This window comes from Macaca nemestrina, chromosome 7, assembly GCF_043159975.1.
Source record: "Macaca nemestrina isolate mMacNem1 chromosome 7, mMacNem.hap1, whole genome shotgun sequence".
NCBI classification, from domain to species: Eukaryota; Metazoa; Chordata; class Mammalia; order Primates; family Cercopithecidae; genus Macaca; species Macaca nemestrina.
In genome coordinates this window covers 42,652,422-42,668,407 of record NC_092131.1, presented here as the reverse complement: position 1 = coordinate 42,668,407, position 15,986 = coordinate 42,652,422, and the positions used below count along the sequence as shown (strand labels likewise).

The window sequence follows — 15,986 nt, the reverse complement described above, 5'->3', positions numbered from 1 at the left end:
TAAGAATAAGTGACTTGAATTTATGGTGAGTCATATGACAATCTCAGCACTTCACTTGGTGGCTATTTCCAAAGAAGGAGGGAGAAGGAAAGGACAGAGAGATGAGGGCCGGAGGGAAAGCTGCCTCAGTTGTGACAGTTCTACCAGACCACAAATTAAGCTAATTATTAGTATCAGCTGTTACTTATTTTTAACTCAGTAGTGCTGCACTGTAATTCTACAACTCTTAACTTGGCAAACATGTTGTAATGGAGCTACCTGTATGAAAGAGTCTATGTAAGATTGACTTTACTATTCTTGTTATTATAGTTCAGGAGTCACCCTACCAAGTGGGTATGATGATGAAGGTGAGCTGCTAAGAAAGAGGTTGAGAGACAGCTGATGTTTGTTTCAAGCCAATCTTCTACAACCCCAGGCACCAGGAGCAGAGGGCCAGTGGGTAAAGATTAAGTAGGATGGAATCTGCAATAAAGCCAAATGTGTGGGTTCTATTGCTGATCTTGTCATCATTTTGGATTTTTGGAGTGGAAATGAGATGAAAATGTTTGCTTTGTATCTACCTGCCCAGGATGTAAGTAAGAGGGAAGAACAAGACTCTAGGAGAGAAATAGAGGCTTCCCTAAAAAAAACACAAGTAAATGTCAGGTGATGTCACCCATAAAGTCTTCCAGCCATAATAATTTCACCTGAAAGCTATTTATTTTGGAAACCGACAGAAAGCCCTGTCTGTTTCACATTAATACTCCCTCAGTTTGCCGATGTTAGAATACTTCCAGGACTATAGGTGAAATAGGTCTACTAGAAGATTAGCCAACCATCTACATAGTGACCCTTACAGCATCAAAATTTTTCTTTGACTATTCCATGTAAAGAATTATGAAAAATATAGTAATACCTTTAAAAAAATTTCACAAGAAGCGTTTTTTGTTTGTTTTGTTTTGTTTTGTTTTAGATGGAGTTTCACTCTTGTTGCCCAGGCTGGAGTGCAGTGGCACGATCTCAGGTCACTGCGACCTCCATCTCCTGGATTCAAGCGATTCTCCTGTCTCAGCCTCCATAGTAGCTGGGATTTACAGGCACATTCCACCATGCCTGGCTAATTTTTGTATTTTTAGTAGAGATGGGATTTCATCATATTGGTCAGGCTGGTCTCCAACTCCTAACCTCAGGTGATCTGCCTGCCTCGGCCTCCTGCCTGCATGAGCCACCTCGCTCTGCCAACATAAGAAGCTTTTTAAACAAATAAAAATAACATGCAGAAATACAAGAAAGCAGCATCATATAAGCAAGGTTCAAACATTCTGTAAATATCTAGTGAGTGGCCAGGTATGGTGGCTCATGCCTGTAATCCCAGCACTTTGGGGGACTGAGGCAAGCAGATCACTTGAGGTCAGGAGTTTGAGACCAGCCTGGTCATCATGGTGAAACCCTGTCTCTACTAAAAATAGAAAAAAACTAGCTGGGCATGGTGGTGCACGCCATGGTCCCAGCTACTCAGGAGGCTGAGGCAGGAGAATCGCTTGATCCTGGGAGGTGGAGGTTGCGATGAGCTGAGATGGCACCACTGCACTCCAGCCTGGGCAACAGAGGGAGACTCTGTCTCAAAACAAAAAACAAAAAAATATAGTGAGTATTAATTACCTTATGTGCTTGGAGCTGAAATTGTAGTGGGTGAGTGATACAAACCAGGATCCAGTATCCACAGCACTGCATGCTGTTCTGGGTTCAAGAAAAGGGGGCCTGATTATTTTGAGTCTGTTTTTTATAAGTAGGCGTCTTAGTCTGTTTGTGCTGCTATAACAAAATACCATGGACTGAGTAATGTATGAACAATTGAAATTTATTTCTCATAGTTGTAGAGGCTGGGAAGTCCAAGATCAAGTTCTGGCATTTGATATCTGGTGAGGGCCATCTTGCTGGGCATCCTCACGTGGCAGGAGGGGTGAACACTGGGTCCTCACCTGGAATAAGGCAAAAGGGCAAAAAGGGCCTGAGCTAGTTCCCTAGCCCTTTTATAAGGCACTAATCTATTCAGGAGGTCTCTGCCCTAGTGACTGAATCACTTCCCCAAAGGCTCCACCTCTTAATACCAGCACAATAGGGATTAAGTTTTAACAGGAATTTTGGAGGAGACACATTGTAATAGTCCGTTCTTGTGCTGCTGATAAAGACATACAAGAGACTGGGAAGAAAAAGAGGTTTAATTGGACTTACAGTTCCACATGGCTGGGGAGGCCTCAGAATCATGGCAGGAGGTGAAAGGCACTTCTTACATGGCAGTGGCAAGACAAAAATGAGGAAGGAGCAAAAGCAGAAACTCATTAGATCTCAGGAGACTTATTCACTATTTCTAGAATAGCACAGGAAAGACAAGCCCCCGTGATGCAATTACCTCCCCCTGGGTCCCTCCACAACATGAGGGAATTCTGGGAGATACAATTCAGGTTGAGATTTGGGTGGGGACACAGCCAAACTGTATCACACATTAAAACCATAGTAGAAGGTTAGACAAAAATAGTAAATGGATAGGGATAGAATAATGTAGTATTTTAGAGGCATGGTTCAGCAGCCTATGGCAAGGGGTCTTTGGAAACAATTTCTAGTGGTTCAGTATTCAAGCCGTGGAGAGTCAAGTAGGGGTGCTAATGTGATTTTATCCCAACCTCTACCAGCCTTCTGCAACCTCATCCCAACTTTACTCCTACTTGAAGGGTCATCCCTCTGGGGTTCTCCAGGCTCTTTCAGGCAGGCTGGTCATGTTTCTTGCCTTTTCTTGCAGCTACCCCCAATCCCAACTTGGTTCACTTGGATGTCAATGAAGGAAACTCTTGGCAGCTACTTCTGAATGTATTGATCCCAATTTTGGAAAGTGTTTCCCAGAGAAAGGGACAGCCAGTGTCACAAGTTTCCCATTTAGAGGTTCCCATTTACCATCTGGAAAATTAGAAGCCTTCTAGCTTGCTGGTCTGCTTGCCTGTACCACATGGCATAGATAATAATAGGAGGGTCAGGCAATGCAGGATGGCTCAACCTCAGCTGCCATCCACTGAGCCTCCACAATTGCCTAGGCGTTGTAGAAAGAGGTGGCACAGTCCTAGCCATTGATAGATTTGGAATCTAAAGTTACATTTTTTTTTTTTTACATTTAAAAGAAGAACTTAAAAATATGCAGGTTAAATCCACTTCCTAAATATTTATTGATTGCCATTAACTTGGACCATTAAACACTATTTTTTTGAAGCCCCATCTCCCTTTGCTCTCACTAATGGAGTGTTCTCAATAATAGGTTTTTTCTCTTTCTTAAATGATCTTCTACGGTTCTTTTCTTTAAACTAAACTAAAGGAATATTATCATAACTGAAATATTTTCCTATTCAGCTAGAAATGAGCATTTAACTTAAAACAAATTGCAGGCTAGGCTTTAAAGGGCCATTAATTAGTAATGGTACCAGAGGGGCAAGGTGACTAGATGGCTGGAATTGGACAAAGTGAGCCTAATTTTTGCTTCTTATTCCATCTGACAGCATTTGTCCTTGAAAAGCACATTTAATTACGAAATGAGGTAATGTGGTAGACTTTCAGTATGGTGCCTGGCACAGGGAAAGCGTCAGTAACTATTCCGGGCCTCTTGCCCCTTTGCCTTCTACCGTCTTTGCTCTCAGCAGTCATTCATACCTTCCATCTCATAATGAAAATAATGGCTTGAGCTCACTCAACTTTACTCAACTTAAAGCTTGTCTTTTTGGTATTCCTTTCCCAGGTTGACTACTACACTGATAATTTTGATGCCACCCACCCCAGGCTGCTCTAGGGCCGTGTTCTTCCAATAACTTCTTCTCTACTGTATATCTTCATTCTCTCTTCTTTATCTACTTACCCATAGTCAACTCATATGCTCTAGCTTAAAATCCAGCAACACTTTCTCTCCACCTTTTTAATATGTAAGTTACTGGCTGTTTTCTCCTACCTATTGCACCAAACTTCTTGAAAGAGTAGTCTACACTCTCTCCCTCCAGGTCCTCATCTAAAATCTACCCCTTGCCTATTGCAACTTGGCTTTTGCAACTACTAAAACTGTGTTCCCAGAAATCAGTAATGACCTCCTATTTACCAAATGTAGAGGCCTCTTCCTATTCTTCTTTCACTTCTCCGTGGCATGTGATGTGCTTGTCCATTCCTTTGATGAAATTCTCTTTGCTGCTTTTATCTGCTGTTCTTTATCATTTGTGCTCTTTATCACCTCTCTGTCCTACCTTAAATGTTTGTGTTCTCAAACGTCCACCCTTGGCTGCTTCTGTTTTGCTCTGGATTAGTCCTTCTCAATCTGGATGCATCTAAGAATTATCTAGGGAACTCTTGGAAAACCCAGATGAAATCCCATTAAATCTGAGTAAATATATACTGATATTTCTTTATTTCTGAGATGGAGTCTCGCTCTGTCACCCAGGTTGGAGTGCAGTGGTGTGATCTCAGCTCACTGAAACCTTTGCCTCCTGAATTCCAGTGAATCTCATGCTTCAGCCTCTGAGTAGCTGGGACCATAGGTGCGCACTACCAGGCCTCGCTAATTTTTTTTTTTTTTTTTTTTGAAACGGAGTCTCTCTCTGTCGCCCAGGCTGGAGTGCAGTGGCCGGATCTCAGCTCACTGCAAGCTCCGCCTCCTGGGTTTAAGCCATTCTCCTGCCTCAGCCTCCTGAGTAGCTGGGACTACAGGCGCCCGCCACCTCGCCCGGCTAGTTTTTTGTACTTTTTAGTAGAGATGGTGTTTCACCGTGTTAGCCAGGATGGTCTCGATCTCCTGACCTCATGATCCGCCCGTCTCGGCCTCCCAAAATGCTGGGATTACAGGCTTGAGCCACCGCGCCCGGCCTTAGGCCTCGCTAATTTTTAAAAATGTTTTTAGTAGAGATAGAATTTCGCCACATTGGCCAGGCTGGTCTCGAACTCCTGACCTCAGGTGATCTGCCCACCTGGACCTCCCAAAATGCGGGGATTACTGGTGTGAGTCACTGCGCCTGGCCAATTACATCTGATTTCTAGCTTCACCCAGAAATTCTGTTTAATTGATCTGGGGTCGGGCCCTGACATCTCTTTTTTATAACACTTCTCAGTGCAGCTAGGAATGAGAACCACAGCTCTGGAATAGCTGCTTTTATCCTTAGTTCTTGCCTCATTCCTGACACATAGACTCTATTGTCTAGCTCTTTTCTGAGCATCTCAGTCTAAATGCTCTGTAGTATCTCACTTTCTATGTGGTCCAGATCAAATTCATTATGCCCCAAATGTTCTGTTGTGTTTTTTTTTTTTTTTTTTGCCCCAATTCTAAGAACAACTTCTTCTGTGTTATAGGGTCACCATTTTCTCATGCTGCCAAGCTGGAGACTTGGAAGTCATCTTTAAAAATCCCTTCTGCTTTGCCCCTTCTCTTACTTAGTTGCCATATCCTGTAGATTTTATTGCAGACCCTTTTGAAATCCATTCTCCCTACCACCAACCAATGCTCCATTTTAGAATCTTATTGCAATCACTTCTTACCTGGCTTCCCTGCCTTCAGGCTCTTTCCTCTTCATTCCATCTTACACATGTTAGTAGAGAGATCTTTCTGGAACACAGTTCTGTTGATTCCTACTCAATAACCACCACTGGATTTTTTTTTTTTTTTTTTTTTTTGAGATGAAGTCTTGCTGTGTTGTCCAGGCTGGAGTACAGTGGCATGATCTCGGCTCACTGCAACCGCCGCCTCCCAGGTTCAAGCGATTCTCCTGCCTCAGCCTCTCGAGTAGCTGGGACTACAGGCATGTGCCACCACGCCCAGCTAATTTTTATATTTTTAGTAGAGATGTGGTTTCACCATGTTGGCCAGGCTGGTGAACTCCTGACCTTGTGATCTGCCTGCCTCAGCCTCCCAAAGTGCTGGGATTACAGGCATGAGCCACTGCGCCTGGCCCCATTGGATTTCTTTTACCCAAGAATAAAATACAAATTCCATAGTAAGGCCCTCATTATCTGGCCCCAGTTCTCTAAAATCATTCCTAGATTCCCATCTCTATAATGTTACCTAAATTGCAGTTGTGTTTCCCCAGTCATGAGTTCCTTCTTGTCTTTGCTTATACTATTCTCTTTGATCAGGACTGGTTTCAGCTCAGATGGTTCAAATGAAGGGATAATTTACAGAGATATAGTCAGGGTAAAGGGAAACCACAAGAGTGGTTGAGGTAACCAAAGACTAGCAAAGTGGGAACCTCTTATCTTCCCTAGGCCCAAAGGTCCCACGGGATGAAACACTGCCATCATAGCTCAGTGCAAGTTGGAGCCATGGGAAAGGGGCCATCAGTAGGAAATGTAGGCAGAGAGGGTGGCAGCCACTGTAAGAATCACAGTGTTGAAACAGAATGGGCACAGTGAAGAAATATCCCAACTTCTCTGTCCTCCTGCCCTCTAATCTCCAGTCAGTGTCTTTCACTGGCCAAACTCAACCAGAAGCCAATGAACCACCAAGGATAGTCAGGTAAGGCAGGCTACTAGTTAGGAAGCAGGGCAGTGAGAGGTGGGGAATAGATGGTGGTGCAAAGGATGAGAAATTAAATGGAGAATAACCACAAAATTCTCTTATTAAAATTAAATTAAATTTATTAATTTTGAGATAGGGTCTTGCTCTGTCACCCAGGGTGGAGTGCAGTGGTGCAATCATAGCTCACAACAGCCTCCATCTCCTGGGCTCAAGTGATCCTCCTGCTTCAGCCTCCCGAGTAGGGGGACTACAGGCATGCACCACCATGCCTGACTACAATTCTCTTTTATATATAGTAAAATTCCTTTCTCTTCTAGGACACAGTTCAAATGTCACCTTTTATGTAGAGTCTTCCACCACTTTTGTCACCCCAAGATCCAGTTATTTCAATTCTCTATGTTCCTTTAGCTGTTGTAATGCCTTCATTATTGAAGCTATCAGTCAGATTTATGATACAATTATTTATGAGATCTGCATCCATATCTTGTATAATATTTTGTGATTTTGGATGAAAGGGATAGTGCTTCATTTGGTGCAGTATCTTACAGGTAACAGGCACTCAATAACTGTTGGTTGAATTTAAATGCATTTTCATGTTATCACCTTCTCAGCCTCTGTTGGGAAGATTTGTATATACTTGTAAACCATTGTCCTCACATTTTAAAATATTTCTACTTTTCATATGACTTTCTTGGTTCTACTTCTTGCTGGACTTTTCCCTTCTCTTTACCTACATTTCTTAGGTTAGATTCTTTTTTTTTTTTTGAGACAGAGTTTCACTCTTGTTGCCCAGGCTGGAGTGCAATGGCATGATCTCAGCTCACTGCAACCTCCACCACCCGGGTTCAAGCAATTCTCCTGCCTCAGTCTCCCGAGTAGCTGGGATTACAGACATGTGCCACCATGCCCGGCTAATGTTTTTTCTTTTTCTTTTTCTTTTTTTTGGTATTTTTAGTAGAGATGGGGTTTCTTTATGTTGGTCAGGCTGGTCTCGAACTCCTGACCTCAGGTAATCCACCTGCCTCGGCCTCCCAAAGTGTTGAGATTACAGGCGTGAGCCACCGCGCCCAGCCTTAGGTTACATTCTTAACTGTAGCTCATTAACAGTTTGTTGGGAATAAGCCCTTACTTATCCCGGCAAGGGTCTAAAAATCACTAGCTTTTCTATATCCAAAGTGTTGCATATAAAAATACTTTAATTTAATTTTCGCATGCACTATGCTTAAAAATGAAGTCACAGAAACTAATTTTTATTCTCCCTTAAACTCTGAACTCTTCTGAATAGAAGTTATGCTTGGCTTAACATGTTTTGCATATAGAAAAGGCTGTGTGATGCTCCTATTCTTTATAAATACCAACACCAAATGCAGACAACATATTTTTACTATGCAAACATTATTGTATATTAATGGTTTTGATTCACATTTGATTGTGGCTTTTAGATTTTTTATATGAAAATGGCTGTTTTGAGGCCCAGTGAAAATATTATTTTTACATTTGTGGTATTGAAAATGATAAAATAATGGCAGAAGTTATAATTGTCATAGCAGTTCTGAGTTTTCATGTCAACTATTGTATTTTTCTTCGTCTTTTTTGTAGAGACAGTGTCTCACCATGTTGCCCAGGCTGGTCTCAAACTCCTGGGCTCAAGCGATCCACCCACCTCAGTCTCCCAAAATGCTGGGATTACAGGCATGAGCCACGGCACCCAGCCTATTATATTTTGCATTTTAAGAAGTTCAGTCCAGCCACCGTGGCTCATGCCTGTAATCCCAGCATTTTGGGAGGCCGAGGTGGGTAGATCACCTGAGGTCAGGAATTTGAGACCAGCCTGGTCAACATGGTGAAACCCTGTCTGTACTAAAAATACAAAAATTAGCTGGGCGTGGTGGTACATGCCTGTAATCCCAGCTACTAAGGAGGCTGAGGTGGGAGAATCGCTTGAGCCCAGGAGGCGGAGGTTGCAGTGAGCAGAGATTGTGCCATTGCACTCCATCCTGGGCGACAGAGTAAGACTCCGTCTAAAAAAAAAAAAAAAGAAGTTCAGTGGTGTGCGCCTGTATCCCAGCTACTCAGGAGGCTATGGCAGGAGAATTTCTTGAACCTGGGAAGCAGAGCTTGCAGTGAGTTGAGATCGTGCCATTGTACTCCAGCCCGGGTGGATGGCTTGAGCATAGGCATTTGAGACCAGCCTGGGAAACATAGTGAAACTCTGTTTCTGCAAAAAAATGAGCTGGGCATGGTGGTGTGTGCTTATAGTTTTAGCTACTCGGGAGGCTGAGGTGGGAGGATGTCTGAGCCCAGGGAGGCAGAGGCTGCAGTTAGCTGTGATCACGCCACTGCCCTCTAGCCTGGGCCACAGAGTGAGACCTTGTCTCAAAAAAAAAAAAAAAAAAAAAAAGGAAGTTCATTTTGGGTCTTTGTTTTTTAATATCTTTTCTTTTCTTTTTTTTTTTTTTTGAGACGGAGTCTCGGTCTGTCGCCCAGGCTGGAGTGCAGTGGCGCGATCTCGGCTCACTGCAAGCTCCGCCTCCCGGGTTCACGCCATTCTCCTGCCTCAGCCTCCCGAGTAGCTGGGACTACAGGCGCCCACAACCGCGCCCGGCTAATTTTTTGTATTTTTAGTAGAGACGGGGTTTCACCGTGGTCTCGATCTCCTGACCTTGTGATCCGCCCGCCTCGGCCTCCCAAAGTGCTGGGATTACAGGCGTGAGCCACCGCGCCCGGCTTTTAATATCTTTTCTTAACATGCTCATGCCTTTCTCTATTTTCTGGAACATATGGAACATAGTTATAATTGCTGTTTCAATGTCTTTCTCTACCAATTTTACTTATTACCTATGTCATATCTGGATATGTTTCCATTCATTTATTTTTTTTCTTCATTATGGGTTATATTTTTCTGATTCTTTATATGCCTGGTAATTTTTTCTTGTATTCCAGTATTGTGAATTTCACATTGTTGGATGCTGAATTTTTATTTGTTTTTGTCTTCCTTTAAATTTTTTTTTTTTTTTTTTTTTTTTTTTTTTTTTTTTTTTTTGAGACAGAGTCTCACTCTCTTGCCCAGGCTGGAGTGCAGTGGTTCGATCTCAGCTCACTGCAACCTCTGCCTTCTGGGTTCAAGTGATTCTCCTGCCTCAGCCTCCCCAGTAGCTGGGATTACAGGCGCCTGCCACTACGTCTGGCTAATTTTTGTATTTTTAGTAGAGACAGGGTTTCACCATATTGGTCAGGTTGGTCTTGAACTTCTGACCTAAGGTGATCCACCTGCCTTGGCCTGGGATTACAGAGGTGAGCCACCGTGGCTGACTAAATAGTTTTGAGTTAAATATTTAAATATCCTTTAAGTATTTCGACACTTACATTTAAGTGACTTGGAAACAGTTTGAGCCTTCTGAGGCTCGCATGTAAACTTTGATAGGCAAGTGCAGAGCAACATTTAGTCTAAGGCTAATTTGGCCTCACCTTTCTGAAACCTCAACCTGATACTCCACGTATCGCCAAGTTTTTCCATTCAGGGAATGTGAGCTATTTCCATTCCTATGTGATTGCCAGTAACCGCTCCATTCAGGTGTCTCTTTCCCTGGTCAAAGGTAGTTTCCTCACACGTGTGCGCTGACACGTACTCAGCTGAAGACTCAAGAGGAAGCCCCTGCACAACTCTAGAACTAGCTCTTTTTGTGCAGTTTTCTCCTATCTGGTAATCTACCCTACGAATTCAAAATGGTAACAGGCACAGTTATCAACAGTTGTTAAGTACCTGTAAATTCGGGACTCCACCTCTCTGGATTCTCAACTTCATCTGTTTGGTTCAGAATATCTGCCAGGCTGTGTTGGAGTTTCTCTTGCCTGTGCAGGTTTATCTTTCCAGGCAGTGAGCTGGGGCAATTAATTATAGGTTCACCTGATTTGTTTCTCTTCTTTCAAAGAGCATTGTCCCATGTTGCATGTTGTACAACATCTGAAAACTCTTTTGTATATTTTATCTCAGTTTCAGTTGCTTAATGTACAGAGTAAATCAGGCCCATGTTATTCCATCATGACCACAAGTAGAAGTTGCAGTTTTGGTTTTTAAATAGGGGATGAGGAGGTATGTTTAACCAATTTTGCGTCAGAAAAAGAAGCTGGAGTATGATTATGGCCTAGTTATTTATCTTCTTCTTAGCCTTACTGTCTTTATTTATAAAATGAAGAGGTTTGTCTATATGATTATAAAGTTCTTCTCTGCCTCTTAAATTCTGTGATTTTATACGTAAGCACAGGGGTATCTTTATAGAGAAATTGCTGTATCTTCCCAAAGTGATAGATTAAAGTTTCAGCAGTATGGAACTCCCATTTTGTCATCGTTGAGCAAATTTAGGAGAGAAGATTTGTGTCTTAATAGATAAAGAAGGAGTCTTTAGTTAAAAGCTTGAAATGGACAATACCAATCCTACAGTACACACATGAAAACTGACCAAACAATCTGAAGATGAGGAAATGTATAGGAATATTCTTTGTTGCATTATTGGGCCTAAGCAAACTGTATTAGATATATAGTAAGTGTTCAGTATGTATCTGTTGACTATCTCAGTGGCATATGAATCTATTTACCTAATAAGGAAAACTAATCGAAAAAACTTCCACTATAGCAAAAGTAAAAATTTATCAATATTGGTTAGGCATGGTGGCTCATGCCTGTAATCCCAGCACTTTGGGAGGCCAAGGCGGGTAGATTTACTGAGCTCCGGAGTTCAAGACTAGCTTGGGCAACATAGTGAAACCCTGTCTCTACTAAAATACAAAAAATTAGCCGGGAGTGGTGGCGGGCACCTGTAGTCCCAGCTACTTGGGAGGCTGAGGCAGAAGAATTGCTTGAACCCAGGAGGCGGAGGCTGCAGGGAACTGAGATCGCACCACTGCACTCCAGCCTGGGCGACAAAGCGAGATTCCATCTCAAAAAAAAAAAAAAAAAAAAAAAAATTCCATCAATATCAGATTTGCTAGTGGTACATCCACATAATGGAATATTGTGCAGCAAACATACTGCAGCTGAATGGTATGCAGTAATATGGAATAGTTTCAAAGAAAAATTGTTAAATTTTATAAAATAAAAAACAAGATCACTACATTTTATATATATAAATGAATATATTAAAATATATACATGTATATATACATATATAAATGAATACATACATACATATATATTTGAGACAGGGGCTTACTCTGTCATCCAGGTTGGAGTGCAGTGGCATGATCCTAGCTCACTGTTGCCTTGGACTCAAGTGATCCTACTGCCTTGATCTCCCAAAGTGCTGGGATTACAGGTGCAAGCCACTGTGCCTGGCATACTATATATATACATATATATGTAAAAAAAAATTTTATTTTTATTTTTTATTTTCTTTTTGAGACAGGGTCTCATTCTGTCACCCAGGCTGAAGTGCAGTGGTATGTGTGATCATGGCTGCCTGCAGCCTAAACCTCCCTGGGCTCAAGTGATCCTCCCGCCTCAGCCTCCCAAGTAGCTGGGACCACAAGTATGTGCCACCACACCCGGTGGTTTTTTTTTTTTTTTTTGAGACAGAGTCTCACTCTGTTGCCCTGGCTGGAGTGCCTCAGCCTCCCAAGTAGCTGGGGTTATAGGCACGTGCCAACATGCCTGGCTAATTTTTTGTATTTTTAGTAGAGATGGGGTTTCACCATATTGGCCAGGCTGGTCTTGAACTCCTGACCTCAAGTGATCCATCTACCTTGGCCTCCCAAAGTTCTAGGATGACAGGCTTGAGCCACTGTGCCCAGCCCTAACTAATTTTTGTATTTTTAGTAGAGGTGGGGTTTTTGCCATATTGCCCAGGTTGGTCTCGAACTCCTACGCTCATGTGATCCGCCTGCCTCAGCATTCCAAAGTGTTGAGATTACAGGTGTGAGCCACCATACACAGCAATGGCATACTACATACATTTTTGTTCTCTTTAATTTATATAATACTTTTATAATAAAAAAGATTTAAAAAGGAAAAAGCAATGTGCATAATAGTATATACGCACTATATATAAAAATATGTTTAAAGACGATATATAAGTACATTTGGGAGGCTGAGGTGGGCGGATCACGAGGTCAGGAGATCAAGACCATCCTGGCCAACATGGTGAAACCCCGTCTCTACTAAAAATACAAAAATTAGCTGGGCATGGTGGCATGCGCTTGTAATCCCAGCTACTTGGGAGGCTGAGGCAGGAGAATGGCTTGAACCCAGGTGGTGGAAATGTCATTGAGCTGAGATTGCGCCACTGCACTCCAGCCTGGCGACAGAGTGAGACTTCGTCTCAAAAAAAAAAAAAAAAAGTACATGCTTGTAATTAAGAGAATACATCTAGAAGGGTAAACAAATTGGTGACACTGGTGCTTCAGGGGAAGGGGACAGGGGAATAGGGTGGAAGAGAGGTTCACTTTTCCTTTTATGCCTTTTTATATAATTTTTGAATTTTTTATCATGTGCATGTTGTCTAGTTTTCAAAAAATGCATCTACTAGATATACATAAATTGACTTTTTTCAATGAAGTAATTAAAGTTTTCTAAAAGGGTTATTATATTCCTATATATCAGTTTGAGAAAGTTTCCACATCTCTAGACTAGATGATGTATTTAAAGGAGCCAAACCACACCCACTTTTACTACTATTACCCCAGGAAAGTACATAGCACTGCCAAGTCTATGATTAATTTCCTTTTTTTTTTTTTTTTGAGATGGAGTCTTGCTCTGTCGCCCTGGCTGGAGTGCAGTGGCACGATCTTGGCTCACTGCAACCTTCGCCTCCTAGGTTCAAACGATTCTCCTGCCTCAGCCTCCTGAGTAGCTGGGACTACAGGCACATGCCCCAATGCCCGGCCAATTTTTTGTATTTTTAGTAAAGACAGGGTTTCACCATGTTAACCAAGATGGTCTCGATCTCCTGATCTCGTAATTGGCCCGCCTTGGCCTCCCAAAGTGTTGGGATTACAGGCGTAAGCCACCGCGCCCGGCCTACTTTTCTATTCTTTATGAAAATAATTGTCATGCTAGTGATGCCTACTGGCATCTGGAACATGGATGCTATGAGGGAAAGAACAAGACCATTTGTTTCCCATGGTCCTATGTACATTTGTATACTATTTAGTTAATCTTTATAATCTAACCCACCATATTTCTGGCTTCCAGAGGGGCTACCAAGAAAGCACAGGGTGTGAGAGCTGGACAGTGAGGCTGTGTGATTTACAAGATGTTAACTTTTGGCCAGTGTGCTACTTTCATATTCTACAGATGATGTAGCTGTTTGAAAGAGAATAAAATTACACCTACCCAGTGGAGATGCTAACTTTTTCTTTTTTTGTGAGATGGAATTTCACTCTTGTTGCCCGGGCTGGAGTGTAATGGTGCAATCTTGGGTCACTGAAACCTCTGCCTCCCGGGTTCAAGCAAGTGTCCTGCCTCAGCCTCAAGAGTAGCTGGGACTACAGGCATGCCACCACACCCAGCTATTTTTTGTGTTTTTAGGAGAGACGGGAGTTTCACCATATTGGCCAGGCTGATCTCGAACTCCTGACCTGATCCAGCTGCCTTGGCCTCCCAAAGTGCTGGGATTACAGGCATGAGCCACTGCACCTGGCTAATTTTGTATTTTTATTAGAGATGGGGTTTCACCATGTTGGCCAGGCTGGTCTCGAACTCCTGACCTCAAGTGAACCACCCACCTCAGCCTCCCAAAGTGCTGTAATTACAGGTGTGAGACACTGCGCCTGGTCAGCCAACTTTTGTTTTGTTTTGAGACGGAGTTTTGCTCTTGTTGCCCAGGCTGGAGCGCGATGGTATGATCTCGGCTCACTGCAACCTCCACCTCTTGGGTTCAGGCGATTCTCCTGCCTCAGCCTTCTGAGTAGCTGTGATTACAGGCATGAGCCACCACGCCTGGCTAGTTTTGTATTTTTAGTAGAGATGGGGTTTCTCCATGTTGGCCAGGCTGGTCTTGAACTCCCGACCTCAGGTGATCTGCCTGCCTTGGCCTCCCAAAGTGCTGGGATTACAGGGATGAGCCACCGCACCCAGCTGACTTTTTTGTTATAGGGAAGAATTACTCCTCTGGCAAGCTAACTTAAAAGAAGGACTTCTAGACATAACCTGTGTTCCTTTGAGTGTCTGATACCCCTCAGGTAAAACCCAGCTAAGTATTCCCTGGAAGATATGGAGAAATATTTGGAAACATGTATGCAAGTCCAAAATTATAAAATCAATGGCTCATTATGCAAGTCAGAAAATTGCTGTGCACTACATATTTTCTTTTGACTCTCATCTGCTTTAAAATTTCTGGTGCTTTTGCTGGTTTTGACTTCCTGAAATACCAATGCAGCAAGTAGGTAGTCAGTTCATGAAAAATGCCTTCAAGATCCAGCCAGTCAATGAAAGAATATGAAGAATAAGATTCCTGACTTCACAAAGTTTATTTTGTCACATGAGAGGCTTATTATTGTGTAGAAATCACTATAAAATGAATAATAGGAGGGAAAACATTGCTGTTCAGGGAGAAAAATGTTATTTACAATGGCAGTGTTTTTGGTGGATTGTGCATTGGCTGGAAGTGTCCTGCTTCTTCCCCTAATCTGAGCAAAAGATTAAGAATTTAACAAAAAGGGGCCCACTCTCAGGGATGCCAGATTTAGTAAATAAAAATGCAGAACATCCAGTTACATGTGAGTTTTAGAGAACAACAAATGATTTTTTAGCATAAGTATGTCTCAGGCGATACTTGGGGCATACTAAAAAATGATTCGCTGTTTATTTGAAAGGCAAATTTAATGAGCATCTGTATTTTATCTGGCAATGTTAGTGTCTACAGAGTAGGAGTGGATGTATTGTATGCTGTCTTTCCTTGCCTTTTGGTTCCTTTGTGACAAGGTGGGCGCTACTGACACCCTCCACACAAGTAGGATGCAACTAGGGATGAGAACACAGCTGAGAGTTCTTGCTATTCTGCACAGCCAGGGTGGAAGAACAGGTGTAGAGTGAACTAACTGAGAAACAACTGTGATAACCTATTTTGCCCCCAGATAACCTAGATGGAGGTTCCCTTATAATATATAAGATGGAAATTTAGCCCTTTAATTTCAATACTAAAGGGAAGGGTGGCCCGAGAAGGTAGAAGGACCCAAAGAGATTCTGTGCTGTGGAAATTGTGGAGTAAGTGATGGTAGAGATTCCATAAACTAGGAGGATGTGAGATGGGGTGCATCTGCTATGTGCAGTCAGGCTGAGGGAGCTCTTTGCCTCATGCCAGCTAGATTCCAGAGCTGGAGAACACAGGTGTGAGAAGACAAAGATAGTGAGTAGGCTGCATAGGTGGATTTTTTTTCAATGAATTGTGGAGGGTCTTGGAGACCATGTTAAGGATTTGAGTGTTAATCCATGAAGCCATGGGGTCTTTCTGAGGGTTTCTGAGCAGGAAATGGCCTTAGC

General features: G+C 42.6%; 1 long non-coding RNA gene across 1 annotated transcript in view; it reads right to left on the bottom strand.

Annotated features, from left to right (window-relative positions):
• Positions 1–1,325: 1,325 nt before the first annotated feature.
• Positions 1,326–15,986, bottom strand: part of LOC139364271 (uncharacterized) — a 36,494-nt gene continuing 21,833 nt past the window's right edge. Inside the window, exons 2-3 of the long non-coding RNA XR_011625806.1 lie at positions 2,215–2,268; positions 1,326–1,961 (exon numbers count right to left, since the gene is read on the bottom strand). This is a non-coding gene — a long non-coding RNA (uncharacterized lncRNA). The remainder of the gene's footprint in view (positions 1,962–2,214; positions 2,269–15,986) is intronic.